The following is a 23,846-nucleotide window of genomic DNA, read 5'->3' on the forward strand; positions in this document are numbered from 1 at the left end:
TTAGGGAAATAATTTATCACGGACCAAATACGTACATACTACCTATTATTTTTTCCACAGGAATCACAAATTGCACTTCATGGTAGTTCCAAGATATAAATAATACTTGTAGACTTAATCACCTATTATGGACTACTTTCAAAATTCCAGTTAAACATATTTACCTCATTTGAAGGGTGATTGCAGAGGTTTCTTGTCCTGGAAAAATCTACGTAGCCGCTGAAAAATTCAAACCGAAATGGAATTTCACGAATTTTTTTAAAATTACCGGATTGCAATGGAGTTTGAAAAAAAATAATAGCATTTTCCCTTTTTCCGATCCGATGCCCCCTTCTTGCGCTAATAGCGTGACAAAATCGTCCACATTAATTCTTCATAGTCCTAAAGATGACAAGAGCTCATGCCAAGTATCCAACCATTTCTGAGCTATTTATCGACCTCGCGCATAGGTCTTGCACGGTTTGTTATTGTTACTATCTTCTAAACGATCCCTTCCCCCATGTAAAGGTCGTTTCTGGCCAAATGAATAAACCAAAACTCCTGTGATGTACCATTTTATGAAAAAATCACGAAAAATTATATACATATTTATTCATTTATTTATTTTTAACTTATGAGAGAATAGCTAAATGAGTTGGTTGAGAAAGTTTATCTCTATCGTGTCAGGCTCAACTTTGCGGAAGTTCGACGCAGCGGCGACATCCTCAGGTACAAACAATCGTAACAAAGGCATGATCCTAACCTGAATATCATGCAAGGATTCTGTCTTTGATTTTACCCTTTGTACTTGAGGATAACGCCACCACATCAAAACTAATCGCACCTACAAATAAATTGGTGGATTGTAAAAAGGTTTTTCATTCCATTAACAATTGAGTAAGTTTTTCTTTTTTAATACATCCTTTCCGATTAATATTGATGTGTGAGTAGTGCTCTTTGATCTCGAGTCGATTATCGAGTCGAGTTGAAAACTACTCGCGAGTATCGAGTCAAGTCGAGTCGAGTTTGGTCATTTCTGAATCTAGCAATATCTATATATCTGTGTATATAAAAGAAAGTCAAAAATCGTGTTAGTTAGAACATTTATAACTCGAGAACTGCGGCACCGATTTTAATGATATTAGATTCTTTGGATTCGTCTCAGCCCCGGATAACATTACAAAAAATAGGAACGTTCACAAAAAAATTAATCTTTTTTCTTAGGGATATGTTTTTAGGAGTTAATAACACTACAACAATTGAATAGTTGGTCAAAACTACAAATTATATTATATGTTTTGTTTTTGCTAATTTAATGGCTGAAATTCGTACCAGTATATCATTTTAGTTGTTAAATATATTCAAAATATTGAAATTGTATTTTAAAAATTCAATTCGAGCTATTTGTAAGCCCAGCTCGAATTGACACTTCACTATCGTGTTTATAAAAATATCTCCAAGCAATTGTTGGCAATCGGTAATGTCCGTGTTCCTGTCGACGAATCAAGCAGTTTGATTTCACTTCCTCGGAATGTTTGTAAATTAGTTTCATCGGAAGGTGAGCTCATCGACAAGGTTTTCCCGAACATGATTGATCACCACAAAAATCACAAATGGTTGATTGAGCGAGCAATGTTGACGGCCTAGAACGAAGATGTGGATGACTCAAACTAGGTAAATCAGGATCAAATACTTAATACTCTGCATTAATTCATATCTTTTAACTGTCCAATAAAAGAAGACGAAGTCACCAACTATCTATCTGAATATTTAAAGTCCTTGACGTACCTGGCTTACCACGGCACGATTTACAGCTTAAGGTAGGCTCTCTGTTCATGATCTTTCGAAACCTAAACCAACCAAAACTATCCAACGGAACGCGTTTGGTGACTTAGAAAAAAACTTATAATGAATGTGATTCACGCGACTGTACTCAAAGGAAAATTCAAAGATGAGGAAGTTCTCATTCCGAAGATTCCATGATCCCAACTTACATGGCCTCTTGAGCTTAAACGGATTCCAGTGCGAGTTGCATTCGTGATGATGATTAACAAATCACAAGGTCAATTTTTCAGTGTTTGTGCTCATATGGTCATGAAAAACCCAAGATTTTATATGTAATATGTTTACGAGTAGGTAAACCATCCGCTTAGTCTCTTTCTTCACTTCGCAATATTAATTTCGATTCATCCGCTTTATCTTACGCCTGAAATAAATATTAATTCTGCTCCCTAGGGGATATTTTCACAAAATTATGAGCGTCAGTCAATTATCGGTCTAGCATGGCGTAAATTTTCACCAAGAACGGTTTTGACTTTATTAACTGCTTTATAAGACCACAGGGTCTTAAATTTCCTAAAATAAAACATGAAAATTAGAGAATTCATTGAAAAAAATCCGCATGTATATGCCGTGTCTACTTCCCCGGTGTAGTTTGAAGAAGGAAAATATATTTTTTAAACGCCATTCTTATGCTTATCTATGTTTTTTTAGTTTTTTTTATTTTACTACCGTAAGCTTAATATTATTAAAATCAGTACAGTCGCTCTTGATTAATAAATGGTGTAACTAAACTGTTCAGTGATTAATAGGCGGTACGAAGTTCGCCGGGTCAGCTAGTAATATATAAGCCACAACGTATTCTCATTTCCGTATACCTTTATGAATTTTCTTTTCTGAATGCTTAGCTTGATGTAAAAAGGAAAATATAATGAGGAATTTTGATGGTAATTGCGTCAGTATTATGAGATGAATGAAAAGTAAAGTGTCTTGAAAAGTTCCATAAGCACCATTGAAATGAACTAACCTCTAGTAATACGTGGTCAATTTAATTAATATATGTACGTACGAAAACTGCCAGAAACATCCCTGAGCAAAAAAATTGCACCATTGCAGTAATGCTTCATGATAACACTACCTGTCGGCAGATTTCTGAACTTACTGACCTTGACAACTCTGTAACCGAAACTACTCAACTCGACATTCGTAATGCAAGTCGAATCATTCGATTCGAGTACCAACTACTCGACTCGACTCGAATTTTCGAGTACTCTCACATCCTTACTGATATTCCCTTTCACCTTGTACGTCTTCCGAACTCTTTGAATCAATTGCAAATTCGGGTCTTTATTAATTAACCCTTATGTGTAATTCATAATCTAGGGTTTTCAATGAGGAAAAATGGTGCATTTTTAAAAATGTAAACCATTTTGGCGTTTTTTTGACTCAAAAAGGCTGCAATGGGCCAACCTTATAAAAAAAACCTGCTTTGGAATCTGAAACCTGCTGGAACAAAATCCCTTTAACCACGGGAGGATCACGCAAAGAGAGGTCCTCCCCATTATCCCTGCGTCCACTGTAGTAACCATTTGAGTACACTTTCTCTTTCTCTCGGATAACGGCCAATTCCCGGATGGCGAGCTCTTCGTTTAACGGGACGCAATCACCAAGGAGACACTACCGGTTAAGGGCTCCTTATACGCTCCACTCTGGCTTTCAGAGGCTCCGGATTAGGATGGAAAGTAGTAGTTGATGTTACGGTTTGGTTTAGGAAAGGCGCCTCGCGCGAGGGATTGGACTACGCTCTAAGGAAGAAAAAAATTGGATCTATGAGATCTCGATGAGACTGTTAGCAGAAGTTAAATTCGTGTTTTTTCGTACTGTGCTCCGCTTAATATCCATAGCGATCACTGCTTCACCATTTTTCTGTCACTTACACGTCGAAATGATTGCCCGTAGATTCATGATACCATAATCAGAGTCAAGACTTGATGATTCTATACGATTATTTAAATATTATTTATATAGTTTTGCGGTTAAGATAAGTTTACATGGAGCGTTGTGTGAGTTTGAAAACACCCTATCCTGTATCCCTTCCAGTATAAACCTTAATATTTAATTCACAATAACTTTTATTCCCAATCGTTCTATCAATAAATCCTTTTTTTCCCTCTCCTTCGTTGACTAATATTCTTTCATCTAACATATCGTTATTTTTAAAACGGAACTTCTTCTCATACCGGGTATTTAATACATCTTTTAAAAATAATCGCAACTTTAAACGAGTTTTTCCAGGTAATATATAGTGTCAATCCCTTAATTTAGCTCTAAGTACCATCATTGTAAGTATACATAGTATTATTACCCATGTAATGAATAACTGATAGTTCAATTCCCAAATCTATTTGTCATAGTAGTTCTCTTAAATTTTAATTTTGCATGAGTTTGATGACAAAGTAGAAACAGAATAGAATAGAAAATGAAATTTCTTATTCCGGGACAAGTTTGTCCCTTAGGAACATATATGGTTATAAATATAATAGAGCCAGACATATTACAAGAATAAGTAGATTTACATTATATATCGATTTCACAGAATGCAACTAAATATATGACAGAGTGTAACAAAAAAATACATATTTATATATAATTATCAGCACGACAAACGTATGAACTCATAAATACATCTGATTTTATTGACTTTAGCATCAGCACAATAATCAGTTAAAGTACGGCTGTAATAGATGCTAGGATGTTATGTATTAAGAATATTCAGGTTTTTATAGTAAACGATAGACTTCAGAGATTTAAGTGACAGCATTATTCCAATAGAAAATATAGGCAGTACATATTGGCTTCCATACAATTGGTCCGATTATTCCTTGTTTTCACAAGTAAATATGCAACAAAACGCATAGTACAAAATACATCACAAAACGAGGAGTACATTATTTGCTCGTGGCCCTACAACATAAAGGCTTAGAATTAGACAAAACTTTTTGTGCCCATTAAATGATAATGAATGTTGAAATAAAACGGTTAAATGAAACGAAAATCAATTTTCATTATCCTAATAGAGAAATTTCTAGATGGATTCAAACTTAATATAAAAATGCAAAAGAAACCTAAATTATTATTGGTAGCAAAGGTAGCTAATCAGTGAAACTATTGGCCATACCGTTATGCTATGTAGCAATCACAACATCCAATGGCTTATAGTATGAGTACACCGTACGTTTTTCTAATGGGGGAGTCAGAACGCTATGCGAGAGAAAAATGTAAATGTTAAAAATGTTTTTAAAAATCCTTTGATGATTTTCCTCTAAAATTTATTTTTGGAATAATAATTTAGGTACGTCTAGAATAAAAAAAAGTTTAGGCCAACTCTGAAATGAAGTATTTCAGAAATGTTAAACAACATTTTTTTTATTTCAGCATAACAACAGAAAGACGGAATTATGTCACGTTTGTGAATTTTTTCTATCTTACGCAGGGTTATAGATTCAGTAAACGACATAAATCCTACTTTTATAACGATTTAGTGAAAAAATAGGAGTTATAATATTCATACTAGAGGTCACATGGATCTGAATGATTATTATGGTAATTATTGTGAGTTGCTTAATCAAACATGTGAAAAAGTAAGCAATCCTCTCTGCAATTGCTATAATTTCTTCTGTAGGAGAAGTTATATCATTCATACTAGATGTAACATGGATCTGGATGGTTATTATGCTTATTATTGTGGGTTGCTAAACCAATAATTCAAAAGAATTAGTGACCTTCTCTGCAATTGCTATAATATCTTCCGTTATGGCTAGCTAGCATTAGCTTTATTAGCTGTAGCTAAACCTCAGCAAAGACATAACCGGAATTTAAGTCCATTCTGTGCTAGGGATATTTAGCTAAATTCGCTTCCGAGTCAACGCCTCAATTGTTTCCGCGCGATGACGGTTCCGCTTTAAAACCAGACGCAGAGGCCTACGCGACCGTGCTCCCTTTAAAAAAAAAGAAACCCTCTCCTCATCTGCATCCCTCAACAACTCCGGGCCGGAATGTCTTCACAATTTGTTTTCCTCCCCTCCCCTCTGCTTCTCCTTTCATCTGCACGCTTTGGAGAGAGGGGAGAAGGGGAAGGGTAAGAGAATGAAGAGGTGAAATGGGAGGAGAAATAAAGCGAGCGAAGGAGGAAGGGAGAAAAGTGGAAATGTTGTTCACCCCGTCGGCTGTGGGTCCACTTCCGCGCCCTCTGTCCAATCAGCTGGGACCAAGGAGGTACACACGCATTTGCTGGAGATAGAGCCGCACGTTCCGAGCAGGCGGCTAAGTGTGGCAGTAATCTACATCTACATCTGCGTATTAGCCTGCAAGATGCCTCAATAAGCGAGTTAAGGCGCCAGTCGTGAATAAATAAATAACATATGACAACCAGAAAGCTTTACTTTGTTGTACTTTTCCATTTTGGATAATAAGTCACGACTTATCGTTCCGCCGCATAATCCACATCTACATTTTCCCACTACCCTGCGAGATATCTTCATAAGAAAAATAGACCATCAGTGCTACAAAAAAAAGAAAAACGTTACTAATGGAATCAGGCTTTACTTTATGTAGCTTCTCCATTTTTGGAAAGTAAAAATGTTACGCAAAGTAAAATTCGGCATGCAAGTCTAACGACCACCACCGGCGTTTTGTAGTGTAGTCTCATCCTCAGGTGCTGAAGGTGCGACCACCTCATGAAACCGGGGTCGCGTCCAACTTTGAACAGTGGACCTTACAAAGTTTAAAATGTTTTTTTCCATATCGTAAAAGAAGATGTGCATATAACACCAGTTTTTTTTGCTGGTTGAAAACATGTATAGCGATTTTTTTAGCCAAGTATTGAGATGATTAGGCAATAAATTGCTTTGATCGATCTTTCTTCGAGATAAAAATTATTGGCAAGAATGAAAATGGAAGACCTCAGATAAAACGTATGGAATACGTCATGAAGGGTATGAAAAGATATGAAAAAGAAAAACTACCAAGTCGTAAAAAGATTTGGAGATAGGAAAATTGATTTGGAGATCTTCCTCAAACCAATTCTTTGATTGTTCACAGTATAAGATGATTATATTGATCTTAAATTGACTTAAATGTAAAGAGCAATAACGTCGTTTTTTTTATAAAATAGCCTCATTATTTGAATATCACACCGAGATACTTCGATATTTTCACCGATGTTAGCACCGATGACTTTATCGATAGAACCAAAAGTGTGTGACTGGTATTTCCTCCACTGTACAAGTATTTTTACAAGTGCAGAAGATTGCTGATATTACATTAGGAGCATTACTCTTTTCGTCAAAATAGCGGTCTCCAGTCACCAAAATATTAAAGAAAGAGATCAAATTTATCGTGTTTACGTTACGATTTTGAACATTGGCATCAATGAGGCAAAAATGTTACACCAAAACCCCTAACTTCCGTTTTTCGATTAATTTTATAAATATTCGCATTATTTAAATGTGTCATAAACAGGGTTTTTCGAGTTCCAGTCACAATTTTGATTCTCCCGAGGGAAGCAGCAGCTGGGACAGAATTCCATTTCTTACCCCGCCGTCGATGGGAGACTATAACGGCAGCATTAGGACTTACAAATAGTTAATTTGACTTGTAACGTTGTATGGTTTATCGATTTGTATGTATTCCTTATTTATTTATGTATTCCGTAAGTCATGCTTCTGAATTTTCTTGCTATTCCTAACAATATGTTTTGCCTGTCCTCCGATATGTCCCATAAAAATTTAAACTGAACATACTTTCAGATCCATTTCCCTTATGGTGATAGTTTACTAGCTTTTGTTATAATCTTAATACTTTCCTGGTATATGAAATATCTCCAATTAAGCGTTTCCCTGAATATCGAACCTCAATTTTTTTCTCATTATTTTCTCAGGTGTATAATTTTTTATAACGTTTCAGGAGCAGGACAAAGTTAATACGTTAAAAAGCACATATTTCAATAACACAATGAAAAGTAAAGGAATTTGTTATTCCATATAAATTCAATGCTGAACGGCCAAGGTTTCGGCGAGGCACGTCATCATTTTGATGGTGACGTTCCACCAAATGGATGACGTCATTGTGCCACGTCATCATCTGCACACCGTCATTACCAGAAGTATTATTTTTCATGCAATATGGCAAATCAAAGTTCTCTATCCTATAGGATGACGTCACCAGATGATGTCATGCCATATCCTAAGCTCGGTCGTAAAGTATAAATTTATTTGGAATTACAAGGTTTTTTACCTTGGACTATGTCATGTCGATTCCATGTAGTCACGCCCAAGACAAGGAATTATATTTTATTGATATTAAGATGATAGCGTAAGTTTTAACGGAGAAATGCACCAATAAATTATAACCATTCCATAGGGAGGCATGCGTCCTCTTAAGCATTTTTTTTCTACATGCAAGTTACACGTTTCACATTTTATTAACGTACTCCCCTCCGCCCTTTACGCCGCTCCTTCCCCTCGTCTCCGCCGCAGCCACCCTCACAAGAGGCAAAGGAGAGAGAGCCAATTCTACGCCAGCGCCTCCATCCCTTCGTTTTGGGTTCTTTTCGTTCGATTTCATTACTTCGCTCCCTCCCACTCATTCCGCCCAACCGGTTGACATACCCTCCAGCCACGCACTCTCGTTTTCTCCCCTAACATAAGCCGGAGAGACCAAACGCCTTGAGCTCTGCAGCAAGTCTCCCATCTTCCTCTTTCGAAATAATACTGAGCCAAGAAGTGTGGAAAGAATAATTTTTGAAGAGTCCAATCGTTACTTCTTGACCAGATAGGAACGGTAAATAAGAGAGAAGTTTTGCCAAACGCATAAGTATATGAATTGTTTCCGCAGTGAATAAATTGATAAATTATTTCGAATTTATTCCGCTTTGACTCATTTTAGTGGACGGCAGTAACGGACGCGCTCCAGGTCCCGTCTACGGGTTTTTGATCCGAAGACGGGAACTGGAGTACGCCCAAAACCATCGTCCACGATAATGAGTCAACGCGGCATAACTCGATAAAAATGCAATAAAGGACTATAATTATAATTGGTGCTAGTAGTGTCTTACTAGTAATGTATCTACATCGCATACCTTAATTCTTTTAGCGAAGTAAGTCCTCCCGCAACACGTATTTGTAAATGACTCAGAGTGTTCAGATGTTGATGAAATACATAGCATCGAATTCAGTAGACGAATGGATAACGAAGGGCCCAAGGAAGAAATAAAATAGAAAGACAAGTATAACGGATTTGGCACATCATTGGCACACAGCAATAACTTTTTGAAGAGTAGTGGAAGTATGATTTAAGTAAAACCAGGAAAATGTTATTTGAGCAAATAAAAATTTTTTCTTAGAAATAGGTACAAAATGAAAATTAAAACCTTTCCTAGCATAGAGAGAGATAAAAAGGACAGTAGGAATGTAGCTGATTAGATGACAATTCGGGTATATTTGGTAAGTTTTTTCCCAAGGTTGACATTGCTTAAGCCGAATATTGCTGTAAGGAATACCCTACTTTTCATGAGTGGAATGGCTACTGTGGTATTATTTCATGGAATCAAGAGGGTTCCCCTCAACTACCAGCCATAATATATTCACTTTTTCCTGTCTCCCGATGCCCGTTAACGTTCAAATAAATACCGAACGATCCTTGTTGACTCTAGTTTAAAAAAAAGCATGAATCCATCCCTGCCAGATAAGCTCTCTCATTCCTACTTGCGCTATATAACAGAAAGGACGCTATGAATATTAATGGAGATATGAAGAAATGATATATCTCATTGTACGAGTTCTCAGTTTCCTCCTTGGAACCTAATGGATTATGTTCGAATCTTTAAAATAAAAAAACGCGGAGCCTTCATTTCTTCCAATTTCCACATTCCAATCAGGCATTGAAATCTTGTCCTGTAAACGCTTTTTTGACTGTGCTAAAATGATGTCACCATTACTGCTGGTAACGAGAAAAACAAATACGTACTTGAAAGACCCTACACATTGAGGATAAAAAATATCTAATTACACAAGCCAATCACGTTTTCCCTTTTAACTTGATTATGAAAACAAGTTATCGTGCAATTGTATCATTTAACCACATCTTTCCATATTTGAACCTATTTATTGCCAAGCAATTCATGAAGATCATACCACGGCGCCACCGTTTGTTACGACATCAAATTAACTTCTACAGGAGAACGTTATATAAATAAGGGACATTCAGGCTCGTTCAATAACAATTTGAAAATGATGTAAATTCAATTGATTGATTTAGCGACAAAATGATGGCATATAAGAAAAATACTTCACTCCCGAGAATCCCAATCTTGTCGTATTTTGATTTAAAAACATGTTATTCTCATGTAATATAAAGTAAACACTATTAAATAAACCTAAATAAAAACTCCAAAGATTCAAAATATTGAAATCAGTAATATTCATAACAAATGCATGCATAACGAAAAGGTATGATATGATCACACATGAATATACCTGCGGTTCACATGAGAAAGTCGATTTATTTAGTTGAACAGAAGCCGACTTTAGTTACACTATTTATGCTCTCAAAAATATGTCGAGGAAACGATTAACGAAAACAAATGAAATTGAACCCACAAGAAAAGCATGAAAAACCAAAACTTAGTGTCTTTGTATAAAAAACGATTTTTTATCAAATAAAGCGTACATTACATTGCAACTTAGGTCATCCACTTGTTTTTACCTGAGTAATTTTTAGTACAAATAGATCAACTTTAACACATTTATAATGTAACGACTGCTTGATTATTATCGTTTAAATTATTTGCGCCACAAGAGTCGGCTCCCTCGGACAAAATCCTTAATTTGCAAAACTGCAAAAACGCAACTTGAGCAGCACGGAATGGAGAGAAAAATTTTCTTCGTTCAAAATGGCTTAATGGACTGTTTATCGCACACGCCATCGTAAAAGTCATCAAGATAAGAGTTATTTAGGAATGAAATTGCCGATATTGCCACTGTAAAACTTTATAAAACATTCCAGGAACTTCCCACTGGCAAACAGAAATTATTAATGAAATCGATAACAATAAAAATTAAAATGCATGTTGAAAATTGCATTAAAAAAACAAAGGGAAATGAAAAATTATTTCATATCCACAAAAAGGGTGACATTTACTTGCCTTAATATTTTTTTGGGCAAATAGGATGAGAATTGTGTTCATATGTACCTAAAAACTACCCCGCAAGGCAACCTCAAAAGAGACGTGGCGAGGGTGCAGGGCACTATCTTTTAACCCTTCTTGGTCCCGTCGGGTCATATTGACCCCACTGCAGTCTCTTAGATGATTTTTAAAATAAAATAATGCCGTTCGAAATTGAATTTTTTTCTAATATATTATTTCCTGTAATTCTACCGCTGAGAAAAGTTAGATTTTCCAAGTATTGCTTTGTTTCGCTGCAATCGATGTTTTGACCAGACGCGACCTTATGGATATCAGATTTTTCCTTCTTTGACCAGACGATTCATTCTGCATTAATCTTATATCAGTCTATTTTATATAGCATGCTGATTTCTTCAAATGTTTTTAAGCTCATTTTTTTCATCTTTTCATAAAATTAATGCTTTTATGTATATGTTTTATGCTTATTTTTTAAATCTAATTCGAACAACTTACTTAGTAAGTAGCAGTAAAATGACAACAATATAATGATAAAAATTTTTGTAAATCGCAATAAACTAAAAACGGGTCACAATGACCCGACGTGACCAGTTACGTATGTTTTGGGGTGCGACCAACTCATGGTTGAAAAATTAAAAAAAAAATGTGTATACAAGGTTCCGCCTATGATATACCCAAGTCCTATATAATTGGAGAGAAAAAAGAACAAACGCGGGTTAACGTTTAACGTCACAGCCATTGGCGTCAAATGCTACCCAAACAGATATCTCCTCGAATGTAATTTGCAACCATCCAACCCTCTCAAACGTTTTGGAACATCTGCTACCACTCCCTTATCCCCATAAGGACATCAGCCATCCCGAGAACTCAAGCTATGCCCCTATTTTCCGCGTTTCCCATCATCACGTTGCACACACCGTATTCCATACCAGCCCTCTCTCTACACCTGGGTTTTTCCTAGAAGAAAATGCCTTGCTTCACGATCTCTGTGTCTCATTTGCCTAATATCACAGTTTGGAAAATTGGAAAAAAATTGAAAAAGAGCATTTAAATAAAACTATTTTCTGGGAATTGCGAAAGGAGGTGTCATGGAGGAAGAAAATACTTCTGTGTTAAATGAAATTCGTAAGTATTATGGGATTTAAGAAATAACTTTGGGGAGGTAATAAAGGGACTTGTCCGACGAGCTGGGTGCGAAAATACCTTGTATTTCGTCTATACATGGCAACAAGTCTTTGCACACACTACCGGATTTGTAGATTAGGGACTATTTAATCCATTACATGCATTGAAGTCCGTGGATTTATTGTAAGTGAGCGCTATAGCTATTTAGAGTAAAACAATACATGCCAATACATGTTATTACCGAGGGCCTTATCCCTTTCTGACCCAGAGCTGATTCTGGGAGAAATCAAGTATCAAGGTTTTTGATTTTGAAAACTAAGATTTTACACTCAATGATAATTATCGTGACAGCTAAATATTTCGTCATTAACCCGGCGTTACCCGCGCGGGGTGTTTTGAACACCCCACCCTATGTTTCATTGCATCGATATGTTAGTCTTAATTTCACAAACCTCTCCTTTTCAGTAGCTGGAATATGATTTGTTTTCTTTCTTTTGACACTAACTTTGTCAACCATACTTAGTAAGTAACTTGAATAGTAGCCTCAAAACAGAATAATTCTCGTGTTACTCAATTTTTTACGATCGATGCTTACACCAAGCCTCATTTATGTTGCTTGCCACATTGTTACTGTGAAATTAGTGTTAGAATGTGACATGAATTCTAGTATTTTACTATTATATGCTAGAGAACGCCTTTCAAATCATTCGCTCTATGTTTCCTCCCGGCGTTACTCGCGCGGGGTGTCCTGAACACCCCGATTGACTCCGTGCCGCATACTCCTTGGCATGTGCTTCCTGTGAGGTAGGTTTCTCTCGGTCGCATACCATCTTTGAACAGTACTGATGAAATATTAAATATATTCATGGTTTAGTGGTCATAATACCTTATATCATATTTCAGATTTTCTTCTCGATTTGCTATCCACAACTTTTCCGAAAATATTATTTTTCATCGCCACATACCTACCATCCATAATTTCATACCTAGTGTGATAGGTCACCCAGTGAAAAGTACATACCTGTTATTGAAAGTTTGATTTTTATAGATTTACCTACTTTACACTACAAAATAACAGATAGTTTAGATATCTCCTAATTAGCGATGAAAGTTTAATAATTTTTGATGTTGCTCAGAAGCAACATCAAAAGGTTTTACAGGGTTAAATACGAAATTTCAATCCAAAACCTATATAAAATGCGCCGCTGAGAAGAAAGGAATAAAACTTAAAAATTTTAATTTCCCATTTTGACCTTTTGACTTAGCACTGTTAAAAGCTTAAGGAATCTACATATTTGCAACTCTACGTAGGCAAGGAAATATAACATACTGTGAGAAACATTGAAATGCAATAGACGAATGAAGGGTCAAACACGATTTGTAGGGATATACACACACGAGGAAAATTGGGAGCGCTGATGAAATTATGTCTCTCAGTCAGAGAAACAATGAGTTAATTAAAGACATCTAGCCTTTTAGAAAAGTTTTTTTTTCTGAAATTTTAACAATATCTTACACACTATTCCAGCGGCAACGCCATCAACTCCATTCATTTTTCCATAATTTATGAAGCATTCTCAGGTTCTAAACCGGGAAATTGTACTTCACATCTACCAAAGATTCTATGGGAATGAAGAGCAAGTTATTCTTCGAAAAGTCGAGAAACATGCAGCCAATTACCCGGTGGAGAACACGAGAATCTTGTCTACATTGGAAAGGCCGGGAAAATCTCTGATGTTACTTCAAAAATTCAAATCAACATGACTTTATCTATCCTATCCACCAATCTGAATTTCCTTCTTGTCCCTACCTTGTTAAACGAACATACTTCAATTCACAAACCACTCCAGCAATCCGACAACGAATTCCTACGGACGCTTGCTCTGTTCATTAGCTCTCTAAAACATTTCCTCTCTTCACCGATATTTCCTCGAGCCTCTTCAACCATCTATATTCTTCATCATCTTCTTTGTCTATCTCATTTTCTACATATTTATATTTCTACGACCTCAAATCACGGGAATGTGCACAATTCAATCAGTTAAAACTCATCTACCATCCGTCTAGTCAATATTTCTGGGAAGATAAAAAAAAATTTAATAGGTATATTTACAAAGCAATCAGTCAGACCTTTCTTTAAATTATTCGCAATGAGCTCATGAACCAAAAAATACCTTCGTAACTGGCGTAACTGTATTCTCTCATTTATTACCAGTGGTATTCAGCTTATAACAGTGGTAGACCCAGATAGCGACAAGGGGGGCTAGGTGGGGACTCTGGGGAGTAACCTCCCAGCAGTAGCGAGGATTCGAACAAAATTGCCATTCTATCTAGCGGAAAATGGGATACCCAATGGGGGTATCTAGATTCTAGAGTAAATTGGATACCCAGAGAGGTGCTACCCCTCCCCATAGCACCTTTCTGGCTGTACCACTGGCTTATGATGCACTAACTAGGTACTCAAACATAGATTACATTTAGAGGCATATTACATTTTGACGATAATTGCTTCTTCTCTGTGCTGTAGGACCTCATGATCTCAATACCATTGAAAATTTTGACGTTTATTCTTTTTAATGTTCACAAAAGCGACAGGATGAAATAAAACTTTAATTTCACCAGATATTTCGAATATTTGGATAAAAACAAGTCTCAATCTTGGAATTTTCATATACCGAAGATTCTCTGAACTTCCTTCCTCAAAAGTTTGGCAGTTTCTTCAGCCCTCGTGAATCACTTCCTCAACTCCGGAGTAAGGCAAAAGCGCAAATTCCCAGTTATACCAAAGTTCTTCCCTTGGCATCATTAATTATAATCTCTTGGACCGTAGAATACCATTCTCTTTCATCCCTGCTATAAAAAAAATTTTAAAAGTTGTTTTGTGGCTATTCAACTATTTCTGGTATCGATTTTCTAACTCAAATGTGCTTGCGCTTCAAATGTAGATAGGTCTCATAAAATGGAAATCTTGAATCAGGATGCTATTAAAATTATTCCTTCTGCTTATTTTGTTTTTTTTTTGTGATTTCAATTAATTTAATTACATTGCCTCGCAACTATAAAGACATATGGGTTTCAGGACGTTAAATAAACTTCCCGAGTTGAATAAGGATGATATTATGCATCCCAATGAAAAAAAGATGAATTGCCAATTTTTTGCTGTAGTTACCCAAAATTCCTCCGAAGTGGACTTCCACCGTTCTGGAAATCATTGCTTCGGTTGACATAATCATGAAATTGGCCCTCGATTTAATATTTAAGTCGATTATTTTCATGACGTTAAATTAAATTTATAATACTACATAGAGGAGGCATTTATAAATATTTTTTCAAAGAAAAAAATCACAAGGCTATTTTCCCTTAGCCTGGAACCTCCATCAAATTTCTATAGCTATTTCTAAGGCAACACGTTCCAGAAATTTTTAAAAAGATATTTTGAATTTAACAAGAACGAAAATTCTACCCACTCCCTACCCAGTTGCAAAAAAGTTGAGTTTAAAAGTGTTCATTTTTTCACTATCAATTTGTCTCGCCTGTTGTGACTGCTTTAAGAAGAAGAAGATAGGATAGGCATACGATGAAGGTAGCAGTGAAAATATTTATATATTCTCAAACCACCTTAATAAAGACAAAAAAAGCAACATTTTCAGAGCGAGTGAATAAAATGTCGCTGCTCTTGCTCTCTGCGAAAGAGTATTTTTCCTGGGAAAGAGTATTTTTTTAAGAATAAAATTAATTAATTGCGTTGTTGTTGCCTCAATCTTCCTGCAGTCGAGGGAAAAATATGGAGTTATGGCACAAAAAAATCACAAGCCCATGTTCCCTTAATAAGCGGAGGTGAATTCCTCTTCTTGATCTCTCGTCAAATTCCTAAAACTGTACGTAAGAAAACACGTCCCAGAAATTTTTCAAAAATATTTATTTGAAAATAACAAGAACGAAAATCCTGCCGAATCCTTCCTCAAATGCGTTTAAAAAAATTGAGCTCAAAAAAGCGTTCATTTTTTCACACTTCTTTTGTCTCTCCCATTCGTTGACCTCCCATCCCCCTTAAATCCCACCCCCATTTTCCCTTCGCTAAAAGCACTTCCTGTCTCACTTAGGCTTGAAACTTTTACCTTCCAATTTTCTTTTCCGCCCTCTAAGCGTTTGCAACTTCGGTCGGACGTCATTTTTTTTTTTCGTTTTTCCTACGGGGGAGTAGCATGGGGTGAAGGGTATATCAGGGAGGGGCGAGGGCACGGAGAAGAAGATGGCGTGGATCCGAGGCGGTTGTGGTGCGCTAGGATGTAGGGTGGGTGGTGGAGAAAATGGCCGGAAGTGCGTTTTATGGAAAGAATGGTGGGAGAGAGGATTGTGAGTTCCAGAGGGCTGGAGTCTGATGCTGCTGCTCCTCACTGCTTGAAAATTAAGCATTGGATTTTTTCCGAGAGTACATGGCGTAATGAGGTGGAAAATGGTTTTATTTTTTTTCGCGCAATGAATTAGTTGAAATGAATTTACCCCTGTTTGGCTCAGAAAGTTAATCTACCGCATAAAAAACAGCCCATTAATCTGAGTTATTCACCACCAATGCCAATTGAAGGAATGATTACTGTTTTGGTATAAACTCACTAGGAAAGAATTAGCTTCTACGAGAGTCAGATATGGTATCAAATTGTTTTCAAAGGGTGGGAAAAGAATTAATATATTTTGTAAGGTTCACTTAATAATATAAGTGAATGAATCATTAAGCATGAATATTAGAATTAAATATAATTATTTATTAGGTGAACGATACAAAATATATTCTTTTATTATCCTTAATAGAAATGTTTCACAAAATTAAGCCTGAAACCGTCAGTTTTGTTTTCAAAGCGGGTGGTTTACCCTGAGAGTAGGTCTAGTAGGCATAAACCAGGTCTCAGCCCCACTAGTAGAAGATTTAATTTTGGTGCCAATTGGGTAGTAGTTTATTGGTTTTCAAAAATTCCCTGTAGATTGTAGAATCCTCCGTTGTAAAATTCGTGGAAATAAATTAGTTAATTCTTGTTAGCCTCTTAACGTAAACCAAGTCCTTTAAACAGTATGATAACATAGCTGTGACTAAGTTATTTCCAAATAGGCCAAACTGGAAATCGTTCCCTCATTTGGCGCTGTCCTCGATTTCCCCCATTGACATATATTTCTCGACTGCAGGAAGATGAGTGAGTCTACAACAAGGCAATTAGTTGAGGAAGAGAACATAAAGAAATCCATCTTCACCGAGTGCGAGAGTAGTAGCATTTTATTCACTCGTTCTAATAAATAGTTCTTTTTTATTAAGATGATATGAAGAATATTTGGAGATTTTCAACACTATCTGTGGCACATGGCTCCTTTGATTACTTGTTCTAAAAGCACTGCATAAGCAGAGTTTATTCTTAATTTAAATTTGTAATTCACCATTTACAAGGCAATAAACATATCCAAACATACTGTTATATTTATAACTGGTCCAAAAAAAACATTATCTTTATTTAATGAACGCAACTTCCTCCTCAGAAAATGAAGAATGGCTGTAACAATTGCCATTTAATTAAATATAGATCCATTGAAATATAATTTTCTGCATGAATATAGCATCCACGTTTAAATGTAGATACTTTTTTTGGTAGTATTGAATAAATATCATATTAAAATTCAGGTAAGGCATATCATTTTTTATTCGATAAAATACTTAGTAAAATACACTTTCGTCAGAAAGTTAAGACTTATTCTTTTATTAACTAAAACGCTTTAAAAACATGATTTCGTCAGATAAATAAAGTTTGAATAATATTCCGCACCCTAGCACTTTATTTTCCCACGAACAAGGAGTCCGAAATTCGTGTAGTATTAGGGTTAGCGCCAAGAAGCGGAGGGAAAGTAAGAGAATGGAGAGGAAACGAGGTGAATTCTTTGAGTGGAGTGGATGGAGTCTGAAAAAGGGTAAAAAATGGATGAGGCGATGGAAGAGGATGGAATGAAAGGGGGTGGGGGGGTTTCGTAAATAAAATTGATGGCAAGGGGTGGCTGAGTGGGAGCAAATACGCCTTGAGGTTAGAAAGCCTCTTCTTCTCCCACCACTGTGCCCACCAAAATTCCTCCTCCAGAGTGACCAAATGGGGAATAATTCACTTTCAAGAGCAGAAGAATTGCACCGATCCTACGTTAATTATTCAGTCGATTCCTTTCTACTGATGAATTAATCACCCTCTTTAGACCTAAATCGGGTTTGCCTCCATTCCAAATGCCACAATCCTAACTTATGTTGATTTCCTTTAAGATCGCTTTTGAGTGGGGCACGAGGTGAATCGGAAAAGTTATATTTTGGGCCAGAATTGAATCAAATCACCAAGAATACTGCGTTTTTCCATTGAATTAATTCACAAGGGTGCATATTCATTAGGTATACGTGAGCTTTATATTTACCACACCGATACCTGCAGTAAAATTAAAGGTTTCATTGAAACAATTTGAAACAGCCGTTAATGGAAGCATTATAATGAATGAATAAAATAATCCCTGAAAGATTTTATGAAGCAACTCACACTAATCTCAATAGTGTGGATGGGGTTCACTTAGGAACAAGAGAAATATGGAGAACTTTAACTTAGTGAAAATTTAAAAGAATATTTCAGAGCAAACAAAATAAAAAACAAACCTTTCCTTAAATAATTGAAGTAAAACAGTTACAATAATAATAAAAAAGGCGCGAAAGAGCAAAGAAGCAGAGGAAGAAGATATTTAAATAAAGGAGGATAATTCTGGTTGATAAACCTCTTTATAACATTCCCATGTATATCTTCAACATCTGTAATAGAAATTTTCGAAATCATAGAGTATAAAAACCGACTTTAATGAGAAACGTTACAAGATAAGCCCATAAAAGTTAATTTTATGATAAATTAAGTTATTTGTGCAACCACCCTTAGATTTAGGGTTTTTTTTACATAAAACGAGTATTAACCAGGACGTTCTCCTTTAAACACTTTTACTTCAAGTGGAATCACCGAGTGGATCAAATGAAAGGTGATTAATTGTTTGGGTAACTCTTGTCTTTTTGATGGGCTCTTTTAAATGCGTTAAGCTGACGTGTGCAAAATAATGGGGGACTTTAAAGGTGAGGGATTTAAAAAATAATAATAAATACGAAACGCATGAAAGGGGAAAAAAATCTCCGTGGGGATAAACTCGAAAACGAAAGCGGTTCACTCTGATGAAAACAAATGGCCGGCCCCTCGACGGAAAGATACAAAGACCACCCACACACGCTTTGATTCAGTGATACTGACAGAGGAGAATATACAAAAACCAAGAGAACCGAGCAAACAATACGAGCAAAAGCCTTCCCATGCTCATGATTTTCTTCGAAGAAAATTTTTAAATAGTATTCACCCGACTTTAATATAATGATTATATACTATACCATTAATCACAATAAGACAAAGAAAGCGATTTAGTAAAGTATCCCCATCGAGGATTAAGACACTCAAGGTAAAAGTATGTGGGGAAAAACTTGAGCAGGAAGAGCAATTTTACTATTAGGGCATTATGTGATAAGAAAACGGATACATAAGCAAGGCATTGGAAAGAAAACTGCGTTAGCAAAGGAGGCAGGCGTTCATTAATTGAAGGTAGCATATGAGAGGATCTTTAGTTAAGAGTGTAAAATACAGGTTAGTGAAGTGTCTGATCTGGAGTGTAGCGCTTTACGGCGTGGAAACGTGAACACTGAGGAGGGAGGACGAGAGAAGACTGGAGGCGTTTGAGATGTGGGTGTGACGAAGAATGGAGAAGGCAAAGTGGATGGAAATAAGGATGAACGAAAGTATGGATGGAGCGAGTACTAAACGGGGAGGAGATATTGAAAACAGTGTTACAGGTTAGAATTTTGGGTAAACGAGGGAGAGGAAAGCTGATAATTGGATTTTTAGATAGAATTAAAGGGAGTGGGACTTTTTCTTTTTTTGTTTTTTTTTTTTTATCCTCAAACCACCGAATACAGCTGTCACAGGTCATTTTATGTCGGGGTATTCAACAAATTTAAAAATAAATGTACACCAGCAACCATTCCTTGCATAGGGGAAACTTACCCAGGCAGGACTCGAACCCGTGACCTCACTTTTGGCAGGCGAGGACTTTACCTCGCCGCCACCGAGGCCTTACTATGACTTTAAGAGAAAAGTCGGTGAAGGAAGGGGAGTCTTTCAGAATGATTCTTAGGTACTCCATGAAAACCTACCTAAATCGGTAGAAGACTTGATTTAAAAAAATAATACAACCTAGTCGCAAATCCAATGGGGAACTTGCATGATTTTTTTTTATTTCACAGGCGGATAGAAAATTATTTTCTGAATACAACAAAGAAAACCGCATGTATATCTGAGTTTTCCTTCGCGAGTTATTTAATGATAAATATAACGAATTTTAAAGCGCGGGAAAAACTCCCTCACCCCCCAAGCCACTGCCGACGAAGCCTCGATGACGTCAAAGGTGCCTAAACATCACGCGAAGCTATTGTTGTGATTGTTTGTAATAGTTGCCAGCAGTTGTGAGAGCTTCGTTTGTTAGACGTGTTGATTATTTTATATTTAAAGATAAATATCCGACGATTGAGGCTTGGAAGCCCTCATATTTTGCATTATTTATAATATTAATATCTGAGTAAGGGCATAAAATATAACACTGGAGCAGTTAAACCAAAAATTTTATAATACCTAAATAACATCGTTGTAGGAGTCTGAGCCACGGCCATTGGAAGGGGGATACGTTAATTGTAAGTTGATGTCATCGACGGCATATCATTCATTTAAGTATGTAATTAGAACGATTTTGATGTTTACTAATGTCCGCTTAGCATTTATATACAATAGCCTAATCCGTTTATTCGTAGGTACCGGAGAATTCGTCGTTTAGGGCTGACTGTGCTTGTATTATGGGGTGAATTCCAGTCAATGCAACTTTTGCTCGCTGATTGGAGACATCTAGGAACATTTTTGTGCCAAAATAGTGTTATTTTCAACGTGACATCTCCCGTTAAGCTACTGCTAATAATCACAGTGCCAGTGTTGTAATGCACAAATTTTGACAAGGTTGAAAAATATCGGCCAAGAGTCATCAGTGTTCCATCGTGATTGAATTGTAAAAAGTGCTATTACGCCATCAATAAATGTCTAACAGTAGTGTAAAAATTGTCAGTGGCGTGCTAATCTCCGTTGTTCACCGTAGATATGACATTTCACGATCACGCTATTGAAATAAAAACTGTTTGTGAAGTTTGCTATTCCATTATTTCAACGAATAGTAGTGAGAAAAGTCACTTGTGTGGGCTAATTTAAGGGTTTAAATCAGTGAATAAATAGTTGTTTTCATCATAACGAGTTCTGTTATTGTAAGTTGTACGTGATGAATATAAGAATGTGACAGTGACTTCCAGTTTTTGATAAGAGTATTTGCCTATTTCCCACTATATTTTTATGGTATGTGCTAGTATATTGTTCATGGATTTACCTATATTGTTGAAATAGGTTGTAGCTTGTGTGTGTGTTGGCAGCGGAACCGATTCGCGATCTCACATGTGGATTGTGTGCTGACTGTTTTGCTGTGAATTCGTACCGTAGGACGGATAGGACTACCATCGGGACTACCTTCTCCGCTAATTCGATGTTGCCAAATTCAACAGCACAGCTTACGATCGTTATCCTCCAGTATTACAAATTTTCTTTTACATCTCGATTTGCCCACCGACGTATAGCAATGATTTGTCATATCAAATTCCATGAGGGTCGTGGCATCAATTTTTGGTGTCCTAAAAAAAGGCTGGTGTCCTAACACCCCATGCCACACGCCTTTTAGGCGGCTTGCGGGGTATTATGTAGAGGTAGATGAATTTCAGGTGTACTATTCGAACGAGTGGCAACGTTATCATCCATATTTCTGTTAACTAAAACATAAGAAGTGAAACGCTTGTACTTCATCATCCCGATGCCGCATTATTAATATCCCAAGTAATAATCTAGGCACAATAGCAATAGGAAAACTTTCCCAAGAATAACAGAACAAAATAAAGTGACGATGAGCGGCTAAATACTCCCTCAAAACAAATTTTACACCATGCGCTCAGCGTATTTCCCAACTCCCTACGGTTGTTTAGGCACCTATGACGTCACGCCTGGCCTCGGCAACGCTCGAGTGTCTTCGCGCAGTGGTCGGCTCAGAGAAATTTTTCTCGATTTTAAATGCAATTTTTTTATTTCTTTTGACGTTGAATGGAGAAACTGAAGGTATTTTTGCGAGCTAATGTATCCATTTGACTTATTCAAAATAGTTTTTAGAGCAATCTACGACCCATGCAAGTTCCTCACTGTAGATGGTTGAGGCAATGTCGCCGGCGGAGAGGAAATCGGGTTTAATTGGCCATATGAGTTACGTTTTGGCGATTCACGGTAATTTATAAAAATATAAGGATACCCCCGAAAATTCTTCTAAAATACGCTGATTTTTTACAAAAGTATTTGACTGGAGGGTAAAAATAATTTAATTATGACCATAGAGTGAATAACATTCGGTGCAAGAGATACCTCATCAGAGGGATTATCTATCGAAGGGTAGCAGATAAATTCAATGGCATATTGGTATAAAATTCGTAATTTATCAACAGTGATGACCATAAATAAGAGAATAAGTCTATGGGTTTCAGATTCAACAAAAACTTTAATTCAATTGCTACATGAGAATAGCTTTAAAAGTGATATACCTGATAGTGCCCGGAGTATCTCGCGTACCGATTGCTATTCGGACGGAACTTTATAATATTAGTCGAAAAAAGACTATTCGTCTCTTTATCTTTTCACCACCATCTCATCTGTCCGTTTGGCGCAGAGGATAGCGCGTTGGACTTCTAATCCAAAGGTCGTGGGTTCGATCCCCACAACGGATAAAAGCTTTTTTTCGCCGGCATGAGTGGCGCCGGGGTAATGTCCAATTCTGACAACCATAAGGCCTCTGGTCCGAAATCCACCTTGGTGGATTTACTACCATCCAGAGCATGAAAGTGTTGTATTGTCTAAAAAGTAGATTTTTAAAAAGGACTATTTGGTACTAAATTCCCTTATAATAAAGACAAATTTTAAAAAAACATTATTATTTCAAATTTTGATTCTTTACCGCCAGATGTCAGGCACCTGATCAGAATATTTTTGGCACTCCAGTCATAATGAGGACTTCCACTTCGACCCGAACTGGTGACGTCATCAACTTATTTTCGAATGGATTAGGGCTGTCATTTTACTCAATCAGAAAAAGCCATTTGCCGAGGAAAGGAACCACTCAAAAGATTCTAAAGAACAACGAACCAATCGTGGCCTATGCACAAAGCCAAGTAGTGGCGGTGAAGCGTTGATACCCTCTGAATTATAATGCGGGATCACCAACATACCCACGAAAGGGTTAAATCCGTTGAATTTTTCGCCTCAAAGATCTAGAGAGTAGAGATTGAATCGAAAAACAGAAAACGTACTCTTTATTCCTTAAAGTCTATCTGAAATAAAATCAAATTTCAAATATGTTCTATAGAGGTGCAAAAAATAAAGTAGGTACGTTTAAAATTGTATTCTTGGTCTCATACGGACACTTGCATACCTGAGTAGATAAAATAGTGTCAATTTTTCACCTTAGGAGATAGTTTTGAAGTGATTTCAATAGTTCGCCGTACGCCACAGTAGGACCCGGTGGCAAGGTTCATGGAAAAATACTTTCG

The 23,846-nt window shown here is 36.6% G+C and overlaps 1 non-coding gene across 1 annotated transcript; it reads left to right on the forward strand.

Moving 5' to 3' along the window:
• The first annotated feature begins 22,954 nt into the window (after positions 1–22,954).
• On the forward strand, positions 22,955–23,027 carry Trnar-ucu. The gene has a single exon. It is a non-coding gene; the product is annotated as a tRNA-Arg (tRNA).
• The last annotated feature ends 819 nt before the right edge of the window (positions 23,028–23,846 follow it).

The sequence above is a fragment of the Ischnura elegans genome, chromosome 7 (assembly GCF_921293095.1).
Source record: "Ischnura elegans chromosome 7, ioIscEleg1.1, whole genome shotgun sequence".
NCBI classification, from domain to species: domain Eukaryota; kingdom Metazoa; phylum Arthropoda; class Insecta; order Odonata; family Coenagrionidae; genus Ischnura; species Ischnura elegans.